The sequence below is a fragment of the Diceros bicornis genome, chromosome 8 (assembly GCF_020826845.1).
Source record: "Diceros bicornis minor isolate mBicDic1 chromosome 8, mDicBic1.mat.cur, whole genome shotgun sequence".
NCBI lineage: Eukaryota > Metazoa > Chordata > Mammalia > Perissodactyla > Rhinocerotidae > Diceros > Diceros bicornis.
In genome coordinates this window covers 55,219,572-55,240,317 of record NC_080747.1, presented here as the reverse complement: position 1 = coordinate 55,240,317, position 20,746 = coordinate 55,219,572, and the positions used below count along the sequence as shown (strand labels likewise).

Below are 20,746 nucleotides of genomic sequence, written 5' to 3'. Positions count from 1 at the left end.
TGTTTTATATGAATGTTAATACACCTTTTATATGAATGTTAATAAACAACATTATTCATAATAGTTAAAAAATGTGAAAAAAATGTCAATTGACTGATGAATGAATTTAAAATATGGGATGTCCATACTATTGAATATTATCTGCCAATGAAAGGAATGAAGCCTTGACTTGTTACAACATGGATGAACCTTTAAAACATTATGATAAGTGAAAGGAGCTGGTCACAAAAGACCATCTGTTGCAAGATTCCATTTACAGAAAGTGTTCTGAATAGGCAAATCTAAAGACAGAAACTAGATTAATGGTTGATAGGGCTTGGGGAAGGCAGAAATCAAGGAGTTCCGTCTAAAGGGTAAAGTTTCTTTTTAGGTGATGACAATTCTCTTAAATTGATTGTTGTGGTGGTTGCACAATTCTGTGACTATACTATGAACTATTTAATTGTTCACTTTAAAGTTCAAGAAGACTGCAGACATAGTTGCCTCTAACTTGTCACTGTTCTTGACACTCTTCCAAATAACAGATGACTTACACATACAATGGCTTCACCTCTTACGGGATGATAGCACTTTTAATCTTGAAAAAGATGTTAAACATATTTGTATAAAAGTGAGTTCATCTACTTTTTGTTTTTTCCACTTGCTATACAAATGCTCTGATTGTTCATATAGTGTATTTACTTTGAGGTGTAGGAGTTATATTTTAACTTCCCGATTGATTTCTCCTTGAGTATAAGCATGAGAAGCAGTAGAAGGGATCAGCAATTTGAAAAGAAGCAGAGCATTCACCAAGATGTCTATGAAATGGATTTCAGTTCTGCTGCTGCTACAGCTGGGTTGTTACTTTAGCCCTGGGAGTGGTGGAAAGGTGCTGGTGTGGCCCACAGAATGTAGCCATTGGATCAATATGAAGAGAATCCTAGATGAACTTGTCCAGAGAGGTCATGAAGTGAGTGTTCTGACATCTTCAGCTTCCATTCTTGTTTATCCCAACAAACCATCTGCTATTAAAGTTGAGATTTATCCTACATCTTTAACAAAACACGATTTTGAGGTTTTGTTCAGAAAAGGGATTGACAAATGAATGTATCATAAGCCAAAAGACACATTTTGGACATATTTTTCAGTAGTGCAAGAACTCTTCTGGGAATATTCTAATTGCATCCAAAAGCTCTGTAAAGATCTAGTCTTGAACAAGAAACTTATAACAAAACTACAAGAATCAAGGTTTGATCTCATTTTCTCGGACCCCATTGGACCCTGTGGTGAGCTGCTGGCTGAGATACCGAAAATACCTTTTGTGTACTGTCTCTGCTTCACTTCTGGCCATACATTTGAAAAGTACAGTGGAGGACTCCCATTCCCTCCATCCTATGTACCTGTTGTTATGTCAGAATTAAGTGATCAAATGACATTCATGGAGAGGGTAAAAAATATGATATATGCGCTTTATTTTGACTTTTGGTACCAAACATTCAATGAGAAGAAGTGGGATCAGTTTTACACTGAAGTACTAAGTAAGTCATGTTTTTAGCTGGTAGCTTGAAATCCTAACTTTGCTATTGCCTTGGAAGATGAGTTTGCATAAAGTCAGAGGAATTTGTCTTCCATAAGTAAAATGTTGCAATAAAAATACAAAATGATCTCTCAAACTCACAAATATTATGGAAATGCTTAAATCAAAGAGTCAATTAGGACCCTGTGGCCCATCCTAGTACAGGACACTCCAAGAAATCGTAAACTAAAAATTAAAGCACTGAGGAGTTCATTAAGCAACCACATATCCTTTCTTGTTGGTTTGTTTATAATAGGCTTTCTTGCATAGAGAAGTTTTAGGTCCACCCCAATATTGCGTAGGGATTTTCCATATATACCCTGCCCCCACTCACGCATTGTTTCCCTTATTATCAACATCCACCACCAGAGAACTACATTTGTTACAATTGATGAAACTATATTGACACTCCATTATCAACCAAAGTTCATATTTTATATTAGGGTTCTCTCTTGGTGTTGTACATTCTACGAATTTGGACAGAGTTATACTGTGATATGTCCACCATTACAATATGATACAGCGTAGTTTCACTACCCTAAAAATCCTCTGTGCTCTGCCTATTCATCCTACACATCAATTTTATTATAATTTTTTTCCATTTTCAATAAAAGTCATTAGAGATTTCACTAAATATCTTGATCAAAGCAGACACATAGATTGAGGAGTTCTATATTTCTAACACAACAGTATAGGGAGCCTTGAGGAAATTGCTTCTCCTTGTTTGGTTTAGATTCTTTTAAAAAATCAACTATTTTGCCATATGACCTGAAAGATTACTTCACAAATGAAAGATATGGCTCTCTCTCAGACACATGAAACTATAATTTGAGTTTCTAATGATCACACTTTCCTTCACAAAGTACTTACAAATCATGTTTTAAAGGCCCAAAATATTGTCAAGAGGTGGACATAACGAGTTACTAGTCTACATTTTTTAAAAACAATGTCTTTCCATTGAAGATAAAATGAGCCAAATTTAAGGGTGAGCACATCTACTTCCATTATTTATGAATAATTTCCAGCAGTTTTTTGCAACAACATTTATTCAATATTCAAACATTATTAGGCTCCTAACATGAAACAAATGCAGGAGTAGCCATACCTTCCAAAAACTCACAGTTTACCTGGAAAATATAGGATCAAGGGAATAGCTTGTTAAATTATAGAAACTTGACTGAGTACTATAGGGAAAGGTGTTTCCATGGATATGGTAGGGTTAATTGAGCAGTTGACATCATTGTTTACATTTGCATCAATTACTGTTGCAGCTTTACAGAGTAAACAAACACATGTTTAATTCTTTAGTGGTTTAGTTTTAAAAATTGTCTATGATTTTGAATGCACTGATGTGATGTTAGAGATGAAAGTCTCTTACATTCTCTCATTTATATATAAACAACATATATAACACATGTATATTATGTATATACACACACATATTTGTGTTATGAAACCACAGACACTTTTAAACATCTTTGGCTTTGTCATTCTAAGCTCCTTTCAGAAAATTACCTGGTATTTTCACTTGACAATACTCTCATTTCCTCTACGTTTCTTTGCTTTTTTCCCTTCAGGAAGACCCACTACATTATGAGTTAATGAGGAAAGCTGAAATGTGGCTCATTCGAACCTATTGGGATTTTGAATTTCCTCGCCCGTTCTTACCGCATTTTGAATATATTGGAGGATATCACTGCAAACCAGCCAAATCCCTACCTAAGGTGACCTGTTCCTGTTTGTTTGGTTTGTTTACTTTGCATTTTCAATAGAAATGATTCTGTGTTCTTCATTTAGAATGTTTCATTCAGTGAGAGAGTTATGGGAAGCTGGTAAAGTGACCTGCCAATTAGAAACTCATGTATTCCAGTACCATTATAAGAATTTGAATTTCATTGACATTGCAGAATAAAGTATTATACCTGGAAGACTTTGGGAATAGGGTCAGTTAAATTAACACCTCATTATTCAACACATAAGGAATTATCAGTCACTCATTTAAAGAATTTTCTTAAAGTGACTAGCATAGTTCACAGATAAGTGCTGGATATGCAGAGAGGCAGTATAGACCCAATTTCCCCGCACACACACCTAACATTCTACTTGGAAAGACAGAATACAAGCATGCAATTAAAACTGTGTGAAAAGTAGAATAAGGAAAGACCACAGTGCTAGAGAATATCCAGAGGGGATCATCAAACAACAATGATTAAGATCAGAACGTATACTCTTTATATTGGAAGGGTTTCATCATTCTTTTCCAGAGATAAAAGAACAAATAATGAATTTAAAACAGAAGGACCGAAAAAAAAAAAAGGATGAGTAGGCAGTTTCGACGAGATATCCGAGAAACTTTTGACTCTTTTACGTTTGTTATTTTTTTTGTTGTTGTTGTTTTCGTAAGAGACTATACTGAGCAATAGGAAATATTCCAGTACAGAAAGTAATAAACTGATTTTAAATTGGCAAGAATATGGGACAACAAGTCAGAATAATTCCGATACAATTCCGGGCAGGTGGGTGACCAGATCTCTGTTGCATAAAGCCCTGACCTACCTCTCCCACCTTGGGGCAGGTACTCCCTGGAGGACTCAGTCAGGGGTTGATGAAGGCCCCTAACAGCCAGTTACACATAATACATTCTACTAGGACGTCTATTTTACAATTTGATTTCAGGCCAAAAGTTATCATACATAAAAAAAAAAAACACAGAATTATGGTCACTCAAATAAATAACATACATGTATATCTCTGGATTATAAACAGGAATCTTAGGGCTATTTCATGAAAACTCCAAACAGTAACACCAGACTCATGAATGTGATGACAGCAATTCTTCAGCCTTTAAAGAGTGATTTGGGGGGGAGCTTGGGACACATTGAAAATTATTATAAATTATTACAGTGCTGAGAGAAAAAAGATGTAAAGTCATCCCAATCATAACAAACTTTTTCTTAGTGCTCATAGTCAGAGAAATGAAATACTAATGACTAAATTAAAATAATTCTCCAGAAGACCTGACCGAAATAAACACAAGTGATTTAGTAGAACTATAATGATAAAGAATGAAAGGTGAGGAATGATTCTGCTCTGTGTCCTCCTTCCAAGAATCTACATGAGTAATTAATAACAGTGTAAATGGAGAGTCTAGGTGTAATACTAAGAACATTTCCTCTGCACTACTGTGTACAGGCTCTATTTCACTTCTTGCTTATATACACACACATGCACATATTTGTACAAATATACATAATACAGGAAATCAACCTCATATCAATTGCATCATTCCAAGGGAACTGAGGGATTATAAACAGCCACTGAGGAAAACAGAGTGGAGGTTCCTCAAAAAATTAAAAATAGAATTACCAGAAGGTCCAACAACTCCACTTCTGGGAATTTATCCAAAACAATTTACCTTAGGATCCTGATGAGATATATGCACACCCATCTTCACAGTAGCACTTTTCACAAGAGCCAAAATGTGAAAGCAATCCAAGTGTCAATTGACGGATGAATTAATAAAAGAAATGTGGTAGGTACACAAGTGGACTATTACTCAGCCTTAAAATGGAAGGAAATTCTAAAACACGCTACAGCGTGGCTGAACCTTAAAGATATTATGCTAAGTGAAACGGGCCATTCATGAAACAAATAATACTGTCTTATTCACTTATGTAACTTATTTACACTGGTCAAATTCATAGAAAGAGAAAGTAGAATGGCAGTTGTCAGGGAATTATTGTATAATGGGTATAGTTTCAATTTGCAAGATGAAAAGTTCTAGAGATTGGTTGTCCGACAATGAGAATGTACATACTACCGAATTGTAAACTTAGGAATGGTTAAAATGGTAAATTTTATGTTGTGTATATTTTATCACAATTAAAAATAAACAGGCACTAGTCTAATAATTCCTGATAATAGATGGTTTTCTCTCCTGAGTTGCTTGTAGCAATCCTTTCAATAGTATTTGCTATGCTGCTTTTTTTTTGTGATGGAGCAAATTATTTCTTCACAGGAAATGGAAGAGTTTGCCCAGAGCTCTGGAGAAAATGGTATTGTAGTGTTTACTCTGGGGTCAATGGTCAATAATATGACAGAAGAAAGAGCCAATGTGATGGCATCAGCCCTTGCCCAGATTCCACAAAATGTTAGATAATGTATCTTATTTTGGGCAACTATTTAATGCATCTTTCAAATTTTGAAAAGGGTCGGATTACAGAAATTTCATGCACAAAAAGTAAACTACACTGTATTATGATAGATCCAATTTATCTCAAATCTGAGTATAAAAATTGAAGTATATGTGGCCGGTGCTACCAGTGCAGAGGGTGTTTTTGATTGAGAGTAATTTTGGCATTAGCACCAAGATCAGAAATAAATATGTTTATGAGGTACAGCATGAAGTTTTGGTATTATAATGATATCGCAGGCACATGTGGATATCATCAAATTCTGCCCTGTCATTTGCTCCTTTCCCTTGCATGATTCCTGAGGGCACTGTACACGCTACAGATATTCTCAGAAAGGAGTTACATTTTATCAATAATTTTAAGCAAGAAATGATAACAGTCCAAAAGGCATCCTGCAGTTTAGGCTTGCCAGGGAATCCAGGCCTCTTTTACTTCTTCTCAATTTCAGAATAGGTCTGTTCAATGTGCTTTTCAAGGTGCTATACAGAGAAAGGATGGCCAGGGCTCACCAAGCTGTATCCAGGTACCTATCCAGCCACAATTATTTAGAGAGAGAGAAAAACCTACCAGAAAAAAAGAAAGAAACAACTGCCCCTTTGGACTAAGCCCTGCTAAAGTCTGAAACAGGAACTTTTCACCCTTTCAGGTGGAGGTGGGTTAGCCCTCAAGATGTTTTATAAAATGTGGCCCTGCAAAGACTCTGCTTCTAATCCATCTGAAAAAAAGCTCCTCCTGATTGAAGATGGAGAAGGGAATATAAAAAGTAGTCAACTAGAAATAAACCTAGCATGGGACAGTTTCAGATGCCCCTTCAATATAAAATATGGTAGTAAATTATTTCTTGTATATAGAACATCCTTAGAGTCTCTGGGTATTTTTGAACTACTTTTTAATGTCTTAGCCAATATAGTTTTCTGCTCATTATCTATGCTAATTTGCTGAGAACTAAAGTTACCTTAAGACACACATTGAAAATAGATGTTAACTCTGGTCAATTACAATCTAGCTTATGAGCATTGCCTAGGAATTCCAAAATCTGTACCTAATTTTGATACTGGACTTGGATTAGCTTGGCTACAAAGAAACCATATTAATCAATGGGGTCAAGGTTTGGAGTGCATCCCTAAAGTGTTAACAGACAGGTGAATAAAATTTAACATCATCACGATATTCAATTTTTTGACAGCTTTGCTGTTATTTATGAAGTACAAAGAGGCTCTTCTTTTCAACATTTAAAGAATTGTCAAACCTAGCAATAGTGATAATACTTTGGATTCATGTAAAAAAACTCCTACATGAAATATTTCGTGGAAGTAGTGATTAATAATTAGCAATTTAAAAGAAACTAAACTTACTTACCAAGCAGAAATTATTTATAATTAATAATAAATTATTTATAACCAGAATCATTTTTTTCTCACAAATAGCTGATTGCATACTTTTCCCTTTTTGTAAATCAAAAGATGCAAAACTCTAAGAAAATAACCTGTAGAACAAGCTGATATAAGTAAGCTGCTTCTTCCAACACTCAAAAAGAAATAAGCAGGCTAATATTAAATTTGGAAGCTGAGAGCTAGTATAATAAATAGCTAAATAAATTAGTGGATCATTAGTAATTTGCAATTTTTTTGCACTAGAATTATGACTGCCTAAAAATGTTTTATGCACTTGAATTGGTCATTAAAAACGTCATTTGTATAATCCAAGTGTGAAACATCATGATTGTATCCACACTTGATTGAATATAAAATAAGTACATGAAACATTAGTATTCCTATTACATCAGTGTTTCAGTAGTTCTTGTTACTTAGCATCTCTTGTCCTCATTTCCACATCTGTCATATAACGAACAGGTTTAACTAGATGCCTCTTAATCTATTTCGATTCTAGCATGCTATATCTTAAGTTTGACTCAGGGAATAAGGTATTTTATTTACTCTAACAGGTTATATGGAGATTTGAAGGCAAAAAGCCAGGACCTTAGGGCCAAATACTCAGCTCTATGAATGGATCCCCCAGAATGACCTTGGTAAGACACTGAAAAACAAACACCGAAATGAGAGAAACTCCAACCAGATGATAATATTTCATGGAGAAACAAATTTTTTGAATGTTTATTATTGGAAATCTCAAAAATAAAAATTAACTTTCTTCTATTTATTTCCCAGTTGTAGGGGGAAAGGATAAGTGTAACCTTTCCTTCCTCCGATCCCTGCACCACCATCATCAACTTCCTGCTGCCTTGAAAAGCTACTTGTCAGATTCAGTGACTTCACTATGTCATTAAGAGAATATATTCTAACATATGCCCTCCCCGTCTTTTTTCTATACATTCTTTTTTTCTCCAGCACGGTCTTTTTCAGTATTGTCCACATGGCAATCTTTTATTCATTTTTCAAGTTGCAAGTCATACATCAATCTTGTATGTAGCCTTCACTTACCTCTAGAGTAGACTTAGGTGCTTCTTCCTTTGAGTTCTGAAAGACATTTTAACGTACTTTCATGTGTACAATAATCTGTTATCTAAAATACAATGCCTCTTTCAGTCTTCTATTGCCCTAATCTCATTTTATTCTAAGACTTATACTTAATAATTTGCTGAAATTCACCCAATCCTAGGTCATCTGAAAACCAAAGCCTTCATAACTCATGGTGGAGCCAATGGCATCCATGAGGCCGTCTACCATGGGATCCCTATGGTGGGCATTTCTTTGTTTGGGGATCAACCTGATGATATTGCTTGCATGAAGACCAAGGGAGCAGCTGTTAGACTGGACTTCCGCACAATGTCAAGTACAGATTTGCTCAACGCACTGAAGACCGTCATTAATGACCTATCCTGTGTATCACAATTTTTTTAAGATGGTATTTACAGATAGGTTCTTTTGCCAGTGGCGAATATGAGTTAACCCCATTTTTATGAGGCTAATTATGAAATTGTTGACGTGATTTTACGAATCTTAAATCTACTTTCATTTTCATGCAGACACATATTTCAAAGCACTTTTAACCCCATAGATTTAACGGGTAACCAACAGTTGCAACAATTTTCTCCTCAAATAATATAAAGGTTCATAGGTAATTGTAAGAAGGACACATTTTTAAAAGTATGATAGAACCAGAGGAGAAAAGAATGATGAACTAGAAGAAATATCATAAATTCTTTCAAGTCAGTATCTAAGATCTGTGAAACTATAAATCTCTTTACATAAAAATTGATTTTATTATTATTATTTTAGCAGATTTTAATGAGATATAATTTATGTGCTTTAAAATTATAAATTCAAACATATGCAGTATGTTTACAGAGCTATGAAACCATCAAAATAATATAAATTTAGGACATTTTTATCACCACAAAAAGTAACATGACATGCTTTAGAAGTCACTTCCCATTCACCCCTGCCCAAGCAACTATTAATCAACTTTTTATCCCTATAGATTAGCCCTTCTGAACATTTCATATACATGGAATCACACAATATATGGTCTTTTGCAACTGGCTTCTTTCACATAGGATAATGTTTTTGACTTTCTTCCTGTTGTGGCTTTCTATTGCTGAATATTATTCTATGATAGGGCATAGCACATTTTATTTACCCATTTATCAGTTCATGGATTTTGGTTGTTCCATGTTTGGCTATTATGAATAATGCTATATATGCGTTTGTGTGAATATATATAAAGTTGTCCATACTTACAGTATCTAAACAGTATAATTCATTTAAAGACAAAGACTGTCAGAATGGATTTTAAAAACTATCTATGCTGTTTATAACCTGCTTAAATAGGATGACAGAATTCCTCTTTAAAACCTTCAAGGGCATCAAGCTAAAATTTCGTTTGTCATCTGACTTATAGCCCTTTGAATGGCTTCTACCATGTCCTCTGCTAGAAAAGATTTAACTATTATTAACTTTCTCACCTTACCTTCATCATCACTTTTTAAAATATTTGTCATCAAAAAATTCCAGTTTACAAAACAAACTATTTATGAAGACCCAGATAAAAATATACTTCTGCAATTCTGTGATACTTATTTTGAAACATATGCATACACACTTCAAAAACTTTTCATAGGAATGATATGCTTAAGCAAATTAACTTCCTTTCAATGTTGCTATCTTTGCGTTTCTCCTTTAGTTATAAAGAGAATGCTATGAAATTATCAAGAATTCAACACGATCAACCAGTGAAGCCTCTAGATCGAGCAGTCTTCTGGATTGAGTTTGTCATGCACCACAGAGGAGCCAAATACCTGCGGCCGGCCTCCCATGATCTCACCTAGTTCCAGTACCCCTCTTTGTATGTGCTTGCATTCCTGCTGGCCTGTGTGGCAACTGCTATATTTGTCATTACAAAATGTTGTGTGTTTTGTTTCCAGATGTTTGCTAAAACAAGAAAGAAGGAAAAAAGGGAGTAGTTGTATCCGAGGCCTGAAGCTGGTATGCCTTGTAGATGACGTTCCTCCAGTTAATTCCAGTAAGAAGAAGTTGCGATGTAAATGTGTGTTCCTTTTCTGACAAAACAACCTTTCATAATTAGTTTCTCAGATCAAAATTTGTTTGAAGTGATTTTTTACCTGTTTAAGAGTTAGAAATATATCATGCCAAAGAGAAAAAGAGGTGAAAAATAAAATAAAAGTACATGGGCATATTGAAACTTATTATTCAAATTAAAAAGTTATGCCAAAAATTATTGAGCTTATCTGAGATTCAAACATTGTGCATGGACACAAGAACATTAAATAATCTATTCACAATATCAATATTTTTATGCAGATACTCAGAAAACTTTAACCGCAGGTTGGTGCAGATTTTGTAGTTTTATCTTTTGCTGAAGAAAATGTTCAACAGTTAGAATTGTGTAAAGTGACTCACCCTTCCATTTCCTTTTGGGAGACCACCAGTGCTGCTTGGCTTTTACTGTGCATCCAGCCTCAGCATCACTTCTTACCTAGAGACATGGCAAGATGTTTGCCCTCATCCAATTTAACTCCTTTCCCAGTGGCATGTATATGGATTTAGAAATATAACCATGGCTACCTACTTCCTATTATACAACTGAGCTATTTAAGAAAGACTTTGGTTTCACTAGGTTATTCTCTTTGCCTCACAGCCCTTTGAAAAGATTCACCTCGTTGCTTTCATGCTCATTTTATCCTTTGATAATGGATGTACGGTGCCAATTGTAGGTTTGACAATATAGCATCTGTTCTCTAAAGGTTTTATTGAATTTTCATTCTTTCCAAATATGTGTGTACACATGTCCACTTCTTCAAAAAAAGGCACAACATCATTTAGCTACTTACAGATATGGTGAGCAATTCAATGTATTTGTTGAAGGTAGTTTGAAATAATGATTCTTATTCTATATAACCATACTAGATCAGTCTGTCTCATTCCTTCTCTCTTTCCTCAGAAGCCTGTTGTCTCATCACTTCCATTGATATAATATGGAAACATTAAATCCATTGGTATGAAAAAAAAAGAATACATCATCATTTTCCTAAACCGAGGCACACTATGACTGATCATAATCAATAACGATGCAAAGAATACAAAAATTGTGTAAATTTTATGGCAATAGGAAAATCAAATGACGAGGATTCTTGAGGCCTTCCTAATACATAAGCATCAGGGAATCGCTTTAGGATCCAAGTGGTCCAGGTGAGAAAAACACACCTATCTTTATTGGTCATCATTGAAGTCTCACAACAAACATTCTCCAGCATAGGCATGGATTTATTTTCAAAACACATTGAAATTTTGATGCTAGGCAATCTATAGGAAAAATTCATCACAGATTTTTCCATATGACTCCTCTAGATAATTGACACAATTTATATAGAAATAACATAGTGCCACAGTATATAATATTGTAAAATCATGCATATAAGCTTAATAAATATTCTTCAAATCTATCCTGTAACATGTGTAACAGGTTGGTAATCGTTGTAGGTTTGACAATATAGAATCTGTTCTCTAAAGGAATTATTGAATTTTCCTGAGAAATATTGGAGAATTATTACAAATTACAGTGAGAAATATTAAAAATTACAAACAGAAAGATAAACAGTCCAATATGAAAATAGATGGAGGATGGGAGGATGTGAACAGCAACTCACAGAAGTAAAAATGGCCAATAACATACAAAAAATGGCAAAAGGCACCGATTTTAGGAAGATGTAAATTAAGTCAATAAATTGTTTCCCATAGAAGATACATGAAACATAAGAATCTAAGAGGACACATGCCACCATGGTTGCCAGGAAGGTAAGTACTGGCATTGTAGGCTGAAGTTGCCCAGCGTGAAGAGGAGCTGAGTTCCCTGCAGCAAAGGCTGGTGGTGGCTCTTCTGGTGGAGGCGGAGTCAGAGCTGTTTGAGCTGTGAACCCTGACCCTGTAGCCTAAGGCTGCCTTGTCTGGAAAAGAGTTTCTGTGCAATGGCCAGCAGCTACACTTGCCTGTGCTGGGCATGCAGGGACAGCTGTGCCTGGCAACCACATCTATGCTGGTCATGGGCTGTGGTGTGCTTGGCTGCCCACACCTTATAGACTATGAGCTAGTAGAAATGAGCAACCTGGTCTGCCATGTGCTGCATGGGGAGACATAGCGTCAAAAAGAAAGGGAAAATCTGAATGGGTCTATAACAAGAATAAGAGATTGAATTAGAAATAAAAAAAAAAAAAAACTACCTACAAAGAAAAGCTCAGGCCCAGACAACTTCCTAATAAATTCTATAAAGAATTTAGAGAAGAATTAACATCAATTGTTCAAAAACATCCTCCAAATGAAAGAACAGGAGAAAACAGTTGCTAAGATATTCAATAAGGCCTTGATATTAAAAACACATAAAGACATCACAGAAAAGCAAACTATAGACCAATATTTCTTATGCTTGTAGATGCAAAAGGCCTCCACAAAATGCTAGCAAACTGAATTCAGGAATATACACAAGGGATTATAAACCCAGTAAAACTGGAAATACCCTAGGAAGAGAAAGTCGCTTTAATAGATGAAAAATCAATTATTATAATACCCCATACCAATAGAATGAATAACAAAACCTCAGTGATCACCTTGATGCTGAGCAAGGGCTGAATCTGCTCATCAGAAGATAGAAGGCCAAGCAGGTAGTGGCATAACAAACTCTAATAAACAATAAGCTAGCATATGGGAATATCATCCTATAAAACCCATCTTAAAGGGAATTGATTTGGAAGTGACTTACATAAGGCAAATGGGACTTAGGGGGGCTCAGAAATGTCAGGTGATGGATGACTGAAGAATGTTGGGTGCCTCTCTGCAGTGGATCTGCTGAATGCAACGTTCCTGAGTAATATAAGGAAACCTCCGTTACTTCCTTATCTGGGACAGAAGGAGCAGTTTGGGCGGAGGACATACATTTTCTGCTAACAAGTTCTTCTTTCTACCAGTTACAGATTAGCTTGCCTACATGCAGTTCTAGGCATTTTTTCCAAAGCATGTGGTGGGAAAAATATGGGGATGGGAGCATACAGTTTTGGGGTCTGAAGTTCTAAAAGTCCTCTGCACAAGAGCGACTGTATTTCATATTTTTTTATGGGCTGCCTGTGCAAATTTGGGGGGGTTCTATGTATTACATGTGGTGGATCTTTAGTCTATGACATGTGAAGCTTACAATAGGTCATTTTAACTTCTTAAAGTTCCTGCATGATGCTTCCTCAGGCAGAGGGCTGCCAGCAAGCTACTCTCTTATCAGCGGTCCCCCTGCTGTTCTGCAAGGCAAGCTCAGACACTTTGGTTACTTTGTTTCCCACATTAACCTTGTGGGTACAGGCACAGTTTCATCCTAATGCAGGAAATTTTAACTCCTTCATCCTCAGTTTCAATCTCAATAAACACAGAAAAATCATGTGACAATCCAATACCTTTCATGATAAAAATACTCAGTAAACTAGTAATAGACGGAAACTTCCTCAAATAGATAAAAGGAGTCTACAGAAAACCCACAACAATGTCTTACTTAATGGTGAAAGACTAAATGCTTTCTTTCTAAGATAAGGAATGAGATGAGGAGGTCCACTCTCATCACTGCTATTCAACGTTTTATTGGAGGTTCAAGCCAAACCAGTTAGGCAAGAACATAAAATAAAGAAATCCACACTGGAAAGGAAGACGTGAAACTCTCTCTATTGGCTGATGACATGGTCTTATATAGAGGAAATCTTTGGGAATTCACTAGGAAATATACAATACACAATTGCAATGAATAATCCAAAATGAAGTTAAGAAAACAATTCTGCTACAATACCTTCAAAAGTATAAAATATTTAGGGATAAATTTAACAAGAAAAGTGCAAAACTTATACTGTCAAAACTACAGATCATGTTGGAAAGATAAATAAAAATTTCTAAATAAAAGGAAAGACATCTAATATTCATAGATTAAAACACTTAACATTATTGTAATGGCAATTCACTGCAAATCAACAAATCTCTATCAAAATTCCAGCTGACTGCCTTGCATTAACTTACAAACTAATCCTAAAATACACATATTCAAGGGACCTAAAGATAGTCAAAAATTTTGAAATGTAAAAGAACAAATTTGGACGAATTAGACTAATTTCAAAGCCAACTACAAACTACAGTAATCAAGAGAGTGTGATGCAGGCATACAGATAAGCATAAAAATCAATAGAGTAGATTTTGGAATCCAGAAGTATTCTCAGACTTGGATGATCAGTTGGTTTTTGACAATGTATGAAAACCTTTTTTAAATAAGTGCTTCTGGAAAAAGTGAGTATCCACATGTGAAAAACAAAGTTGGACTGCCTGCCTCAAACTATACGCAAAAATTACTCAAAATGGATCAAAAACCTAAATGTAAAACTGGAGCTACAAGACTCTTAAGCAACAGCATACATGGATAAAGCTTTGACATCTTGGATTCAGCAATGGTTTCTTAGATGTGACACCAAGAGCACAAGCAAATTAAAAATAGAGAAATTGGACTTCATTACAATTTAAAACTTTTGTTCAATAAATGACAGTCAAGAAAGTGAAAAGACAACTCACGCAATTTGAGAATATATTTGCAAATCGTATATCTCATAAGGGATTTATATGCAGGCTATATGAAAAAAATATCTTACAATTCAGTAATAAGATAATAAACCCAATTTTTTAAATTGATAAAAGTTCTCAATAGACTTTTCTCCCAGGAAGATATACAAGCGGTCAACAAGCATTTGTAAAGGTGCTTAATACTATTAAGTATCTGGAAAAGGTACTCAAAACCACAATGGGAAAATTAACATAAGTGGAGACATTTTAAATTACAGCTGGAGCAGCCTTTCCAGGGGAACTGCCATGCTCAACTTGTTCCTTAAACCTTGGATTGGGCCAATACAACAATTGTTTTACAAGCAATTGTTTGAGAAGCGAGCAGGAAAATGAACACGCTAATCACAAAGACTGATGATTGTGAACTTTCTAAGGACAGAATCAATAATCAATGAAAGTATAACCAAGAGTAGTTTAGCTTGTTAAAACCAAAATAAGTTTTTTCCTTCCTCTTTCAACTCAGTAATTATCCCCTTCCATTTCTCATAAAAACCTTTTGTTTTCATTCTGTAATTGGGACACTGTTTGGGTTTCTATCTTAATATGTACACCTCAAATTGCAATTCCTTTATGTCAAATAACACCATCTCTCTTAAACTGTTTTCTGTTTTTTAAGGTTGACATATGGTGTGAGAAGCAGGACCTGAATCAATCTCACCTTTGGGGACCAGAATCCCCTGGAACCAGGAACAGTGCCTACATGAGCCTCTTGTGCTCACCACTTACATGGACCACCATCTCCTCCAACCATGAGACTTCTCAGGCTCTGACCTCCCTCCTTTTGGTTGAAGTCATTTCCTTGCTTTGGGATTTGGGGACAATTGCCCAGCAGGAGATAATTGTCTCAAAGCCAGTTCATGGCTGTTGCCATACAGAAGGGTTTCCCTATTTGGGCCAGCTCACCACGCCTCCTAACTATTGCTGTCTGGAAGAGTTTCCCTATTTATTTGGTGAGTACTCTGACTAAATTAAAAGGGCTCTCTTTGGAATGTGTTCCCCTATTATTATCTTTGTGGCACAATTTTCTTTAACATGGGACCTTTAATTTCCAAAAATCCCTGAGAAATTCCTCCTTTGGGAACTCCAGCTGGTTTTATGCTCAAAAATTATGGTCCCTTTTCTTGTAAATTTCTACCTCAATGGAACAAAATTACTAAGAATGATTTAAAATTACAGTGGCCTTTTTGGGGGCTCTTTTGAACTCTCCAAGCTTGTCTTTTTTCACTTTAGACTTGAGAAGCACAGATTTAAGACCAGACAAATTGAATGAGATCTTGAATTTCTAAAGAGTTAAGCACACCACCTTGTAGCACACCTGCTTAAGAACTGTGCTCCCAGAAGCTAGAAATATTTACAAAGACAGCAAAATCTTACTAAGCTTGTTTCATGTTCTGAGAGCTTGGCTTTGTAAACATCTCATTGGGAGCCCCAAATACAGTCAGACAGAAATGTGGTTGCATTCCACTTGCAGCTAGATATGGCTGGGCCGAAATGGAGAACGAACTCCATTTGAAGCTAAAGTCCTACCAAACTACTGCCAGCCTCGGGGGAATTACAAACTAGAATTATAATGACCATTATGAGGATCATTCAAATTATATGAGATCATTTTGAGACAGGAACCAGCTTAACAAGACAGGGCCATCTGCAAGGCCCCTGGCCTATCACTATAAGGCCCCTTACCAATCCTCATGCTGGGAGATTCAGATAGAGAATACCCAGATCCACATTCTGCAGTTTTGTGACTTTCCCAGGCTTACATATGTGCACTAGTACCCAGGAGTTGTCTGAAAGTGACCCTAGCCCCATTACCATACTAAAAATCACACCCAGGAGTGGAGAGCTAGCATGCTAATGATACATGCAATGCATGTGGTGACAGGTCAAACAACAGTGCAAGTGCAAGAAAAACCCCACCTCTACATGCCATGACGAGGCACTCCTCTCCACCCTTTGCCTAATGAAAGCCCCACAATCTCATTCCCTAATGAGCCAGTCATCTGCCTATTTCCTTTCTGCACTGGCTCCCTTCTGCCTCTCCTGTGCACAAGCTAATGAACTCTTACTTTTTTACTCCCATTTGTTGTCTCTCTTGATTTCTATCCTGCGGCACAGCAAGAACCCAATGTAACAATTTAAGAAGTGCCTTTAAAAGCAAAGGCTTTAAAATTCCAAAAGAGCCTCAATGAAAGTTTTGGTGCAAAAAAGCTAATTAAACTTAAAAATGAGGTATCTAAAAGAAAAGGCTGTGACCATAAACAAAAGCTTGCCAAGTTAGTGATATTACAGATACCCTCATATCTACCTTTGAAGGAGGGTCCCCATATGGGACCCTCCCAGAGTTGATGAGACTCTAAGAGATTTTTTGATAAACTTCTACATTATTCCCTTAAACTGTCAAGGTAGAACTAACGTAACATAATTAATGGGTTTGGTTAATATTACCATTTCGGTTAGTATCTCCCATTCTGGGTAGTTGGTTTCTCACTCTCTGACTGGTGTCATTTCAAGCAGAAAACTTGTTAATTTTGATAAAATAAGTCTTTAATAATTAAATATTTTCATATTGCAAAGGAAAATAAATTGGAATTTAGAGTGCCTAACATGTGAACATCAATTCAGCATTTATTACTACTAACAACATTATTATTATATGATAGTAGGAGGATATCACTTAAGGATACTTTTTTTTTTTTTTTTTTTTTTTTGTGAGGAGGATCGGCCCTGAGCTAACATCTGCCAATCCTCCTCTTTTTGCTGAGGAAGACTGGCCCTGGGCTAACATCCATGCCCATCTTCCTCCACTTTATATGGGATGCCACCACAGCATGGCTTGCCAAGCAGTGCGTCCGTCGGTGCACGCCTGGGATCCGAACCGGTGAATCCCGGGCCGCTGCAGCGGACGGCCCGCACTTAACCGCTTGTGCCATGGGGCAGGCCCCTCACTTAAGGATACTTTAAAAATGTATTATCAAGAAGAAAACTTGTCAATGTCAATGTCAAACTCAATGTTAATCCAAGTTGTCACAAATGGTTGGATTTCTTTGTTTCTTAATGCTGAGTAGTACTGCATTGTGTATATATACCACATCTTCTTTATCCATTCATCTCTAGATGGGCTCTTAGGTTACTTCCAAGTCTTGGCTATTGTGAATAATGCTGCAATGACCACAGGTCTGCATGTTTCTTGACGCACTGGTGTTTTCATGTTTTTCGGATAAACACCCAGTGGTGGAATAGCTGGATCGTATGGTAGTTCTATTCTTAACATTTTGAGGAATCTCCATACCGTTTTTCGTAGTAGCTGCACCAGTTTGCACTCCCACCAGCAGTGTATAGAGTTCTCTTCTCTCCACATCCTCTCCCACACTTGTTGTTTCCTGTCTTGTTAATTATAGCCATTCTGACAGGCATGAGGTGATATCTCATTGTAGTTTTGATTTGCATTTCCCTAATAATTAGTGATGTTGTACATCTTTTCATGTGCCTGTTGGCCATCTATATATCTTCTTTGGATAAAATACATACCTGGGAACTGAAGAAAAAAAAATTAGAGGAATGGTTAGGTACATTATAGTACATCTACAGGATATTGTTACAAGAATACTGATGTTTACTTGAAATGTTTAATAGCAAGGAAAAATGTTTCTGTTATAATGCTAATCAAAAGGGGACGACAAAATTTTCCCTGCAGAGTGATCTCAATTATGTAGAGCCAAACATAAAATAAAACTAGGAGGAAAACAGAAAAATAAATAAATAAAGAAGAAAACAGCAGTGCAATTGAATTAAAAAATACTTTTAAAGGAGGCAAGAAGAAAAGAAAAAGAAACAAAGTAGGTTGACAAATGGAAAAGAAAATACAGAATAAGGTAGTAGATGCAAAAGTAAAGATGTCTGTGCTTACAGGAAAGCTAAACAGACTAAATCGTTTAAACACAAAGAGAGTCAGACTAGATTTCACAAACTAACTATATATATTGTTTACAATATACGCTTACATAGAAGTGTAAAGGAGACTCTAAGTACAAAGGAAGAAAAAGATATGTTTCAACAGAAACCACAGAAAGATGCTGTACCTATACTAATATCAGAGACAGTAGACCAGAAAGAACACTAAAAATAAAGATAAATACTTCATAATGACAAATAGGTTAATCTTTCAAAACAATACAAATTATTAACTGTTGACATCTAGAAAAAAATCCTCCAAATAAACAAAGTAAAAGTAGATAAAAGGAAAAAACAAAATATACAAATCGATAGTCATAATAGCACATTTTTAAAGAACTTTCTCAATAATCTAGAAAAAGATGACAAAATAATGAATAGGTACAAAAAAAGATTTGAGGAACACATTTTTAATGTGTTCTTTTTTTTATATGACAATGAGGAAAACCGAATTTTCAAGAGCATAGAGTAGTATTAATGAAATTGACGATATACGCTGTGGCATAAACCAAAATGCAGTAGTTGAACACTTCCATAGTATATGGAGTATATTCTCTGGCCAGATTAGAGTTAAGTTAGAAAACATCAAAAACAAGCTAACTGAAGAACCTCTAAATTTTGAAAATTCAGCGATACATTTCTAAATAATTGGCTGAACAAATAAATAAGAATCATAAATGCAATTTCCTCCCATCAAATTCATGTCTAGGTACATACACTACAGAAATGCATAAATATGTAAACCAAAAAACATATACAAGAATGTTTATTACAGCAGTAGTAGTAATGGCCAATAAATTACTAACAACTCAAATGCCCATCGATCAATAATTGAAGAGATAATCTGTGATATCATCACACAATATAATACAATATAGAAAAAATAATTTACCAAAAACTGCTACAGAAAAGACAAAAACAAATGAATACATACTGTGATTCCAATTAGCAAACAAGAAAAACAAATCTATGGTATTCAAATTCAAGATAGTAGTTAATTCAGGAAATGGAGTAGTGAAAGGATCCAAGAAAATTGGGCCCTCCTATGTAGTTTGTGGAATCATATTTCAATATCTGGGTAGTGGGGACATTGGTATGTGCATTTCACAACAATTTTCTAGCTAACTTTGAAATTTTGAGCTGATCATTTAGGATATGTGCATTTTTTCTTATGTATGTCATACTCAAAGGAATATTTTATAAAATGTATTCTATTTAGAAATTCTAGGAATCAAATAATAAAAAAAGGAAAAAATACCAAAAAAATTGAAGAAATGCAGGTAATGTTACAATAGCATGGCCAGGAAATACCTCTCTGGGATGTGACTACCTGTACTATCAAGAGGTAGAAGCAAGCCTTGGGGTGTTGAGGGAACAGTGCTCCAGGAAAGGGACTGAGGGGACTGATAAGGTGGGAACAATTTAGGCAACTTCCAGGATCAGCTAGAAGGCCAATGTGCTTACAACTGGGTGTGCATGGGACAAAGTGATAGGAGAAGAAGTTACCAAGGATATGAACATATAGTGTCCTTTAGGGCAACGAATAGACATGGAATTTATTCTAAATTCAATGAGAAGCCAGATGGAATTTTTGAGCAGGAGAGTGTCATAATTTGATGTATGATTCAAAAATGATTCTGGCTACAGGAATGAAAATAAAGAGCAGAGGGTAGAAGAGAAGCGTGAATGCACAGGGACTGCTGAGGAGGCATTTAACTCATGGTGATGTAATTCCTGTTTAAATACTTCATGAGGATCATTCTACAAGTGTATTTCCACCATCTCACTTATAACTCTTATAATGGCTCCTATCATTTCCCTTACTAGAAAAGATTAAACAATCCCAACTTAACTTGCATCTTCACTTTTTAACATATTTGTCATTTGGAAAAATGTCAATTTAAAAGCCAAACCATTTTTGAAGACCCAAATAAAAA

General features: G+C 35.6%; 1 pseudogene; it reads left to right on the top strand.

Annotated features, from left to right (window-relative positions):
* The first annotated feature begins 793 nt into the window (after nt 1-793).
* LOC131409331 (UDP-glucuronosyltransferase 2B31-like) lies at nt 794-10,171 on the top strand (annotated as a pseudogene).
* Nucleotides 10,172-20,746: the final 10,575 nt, after the last annotated feature.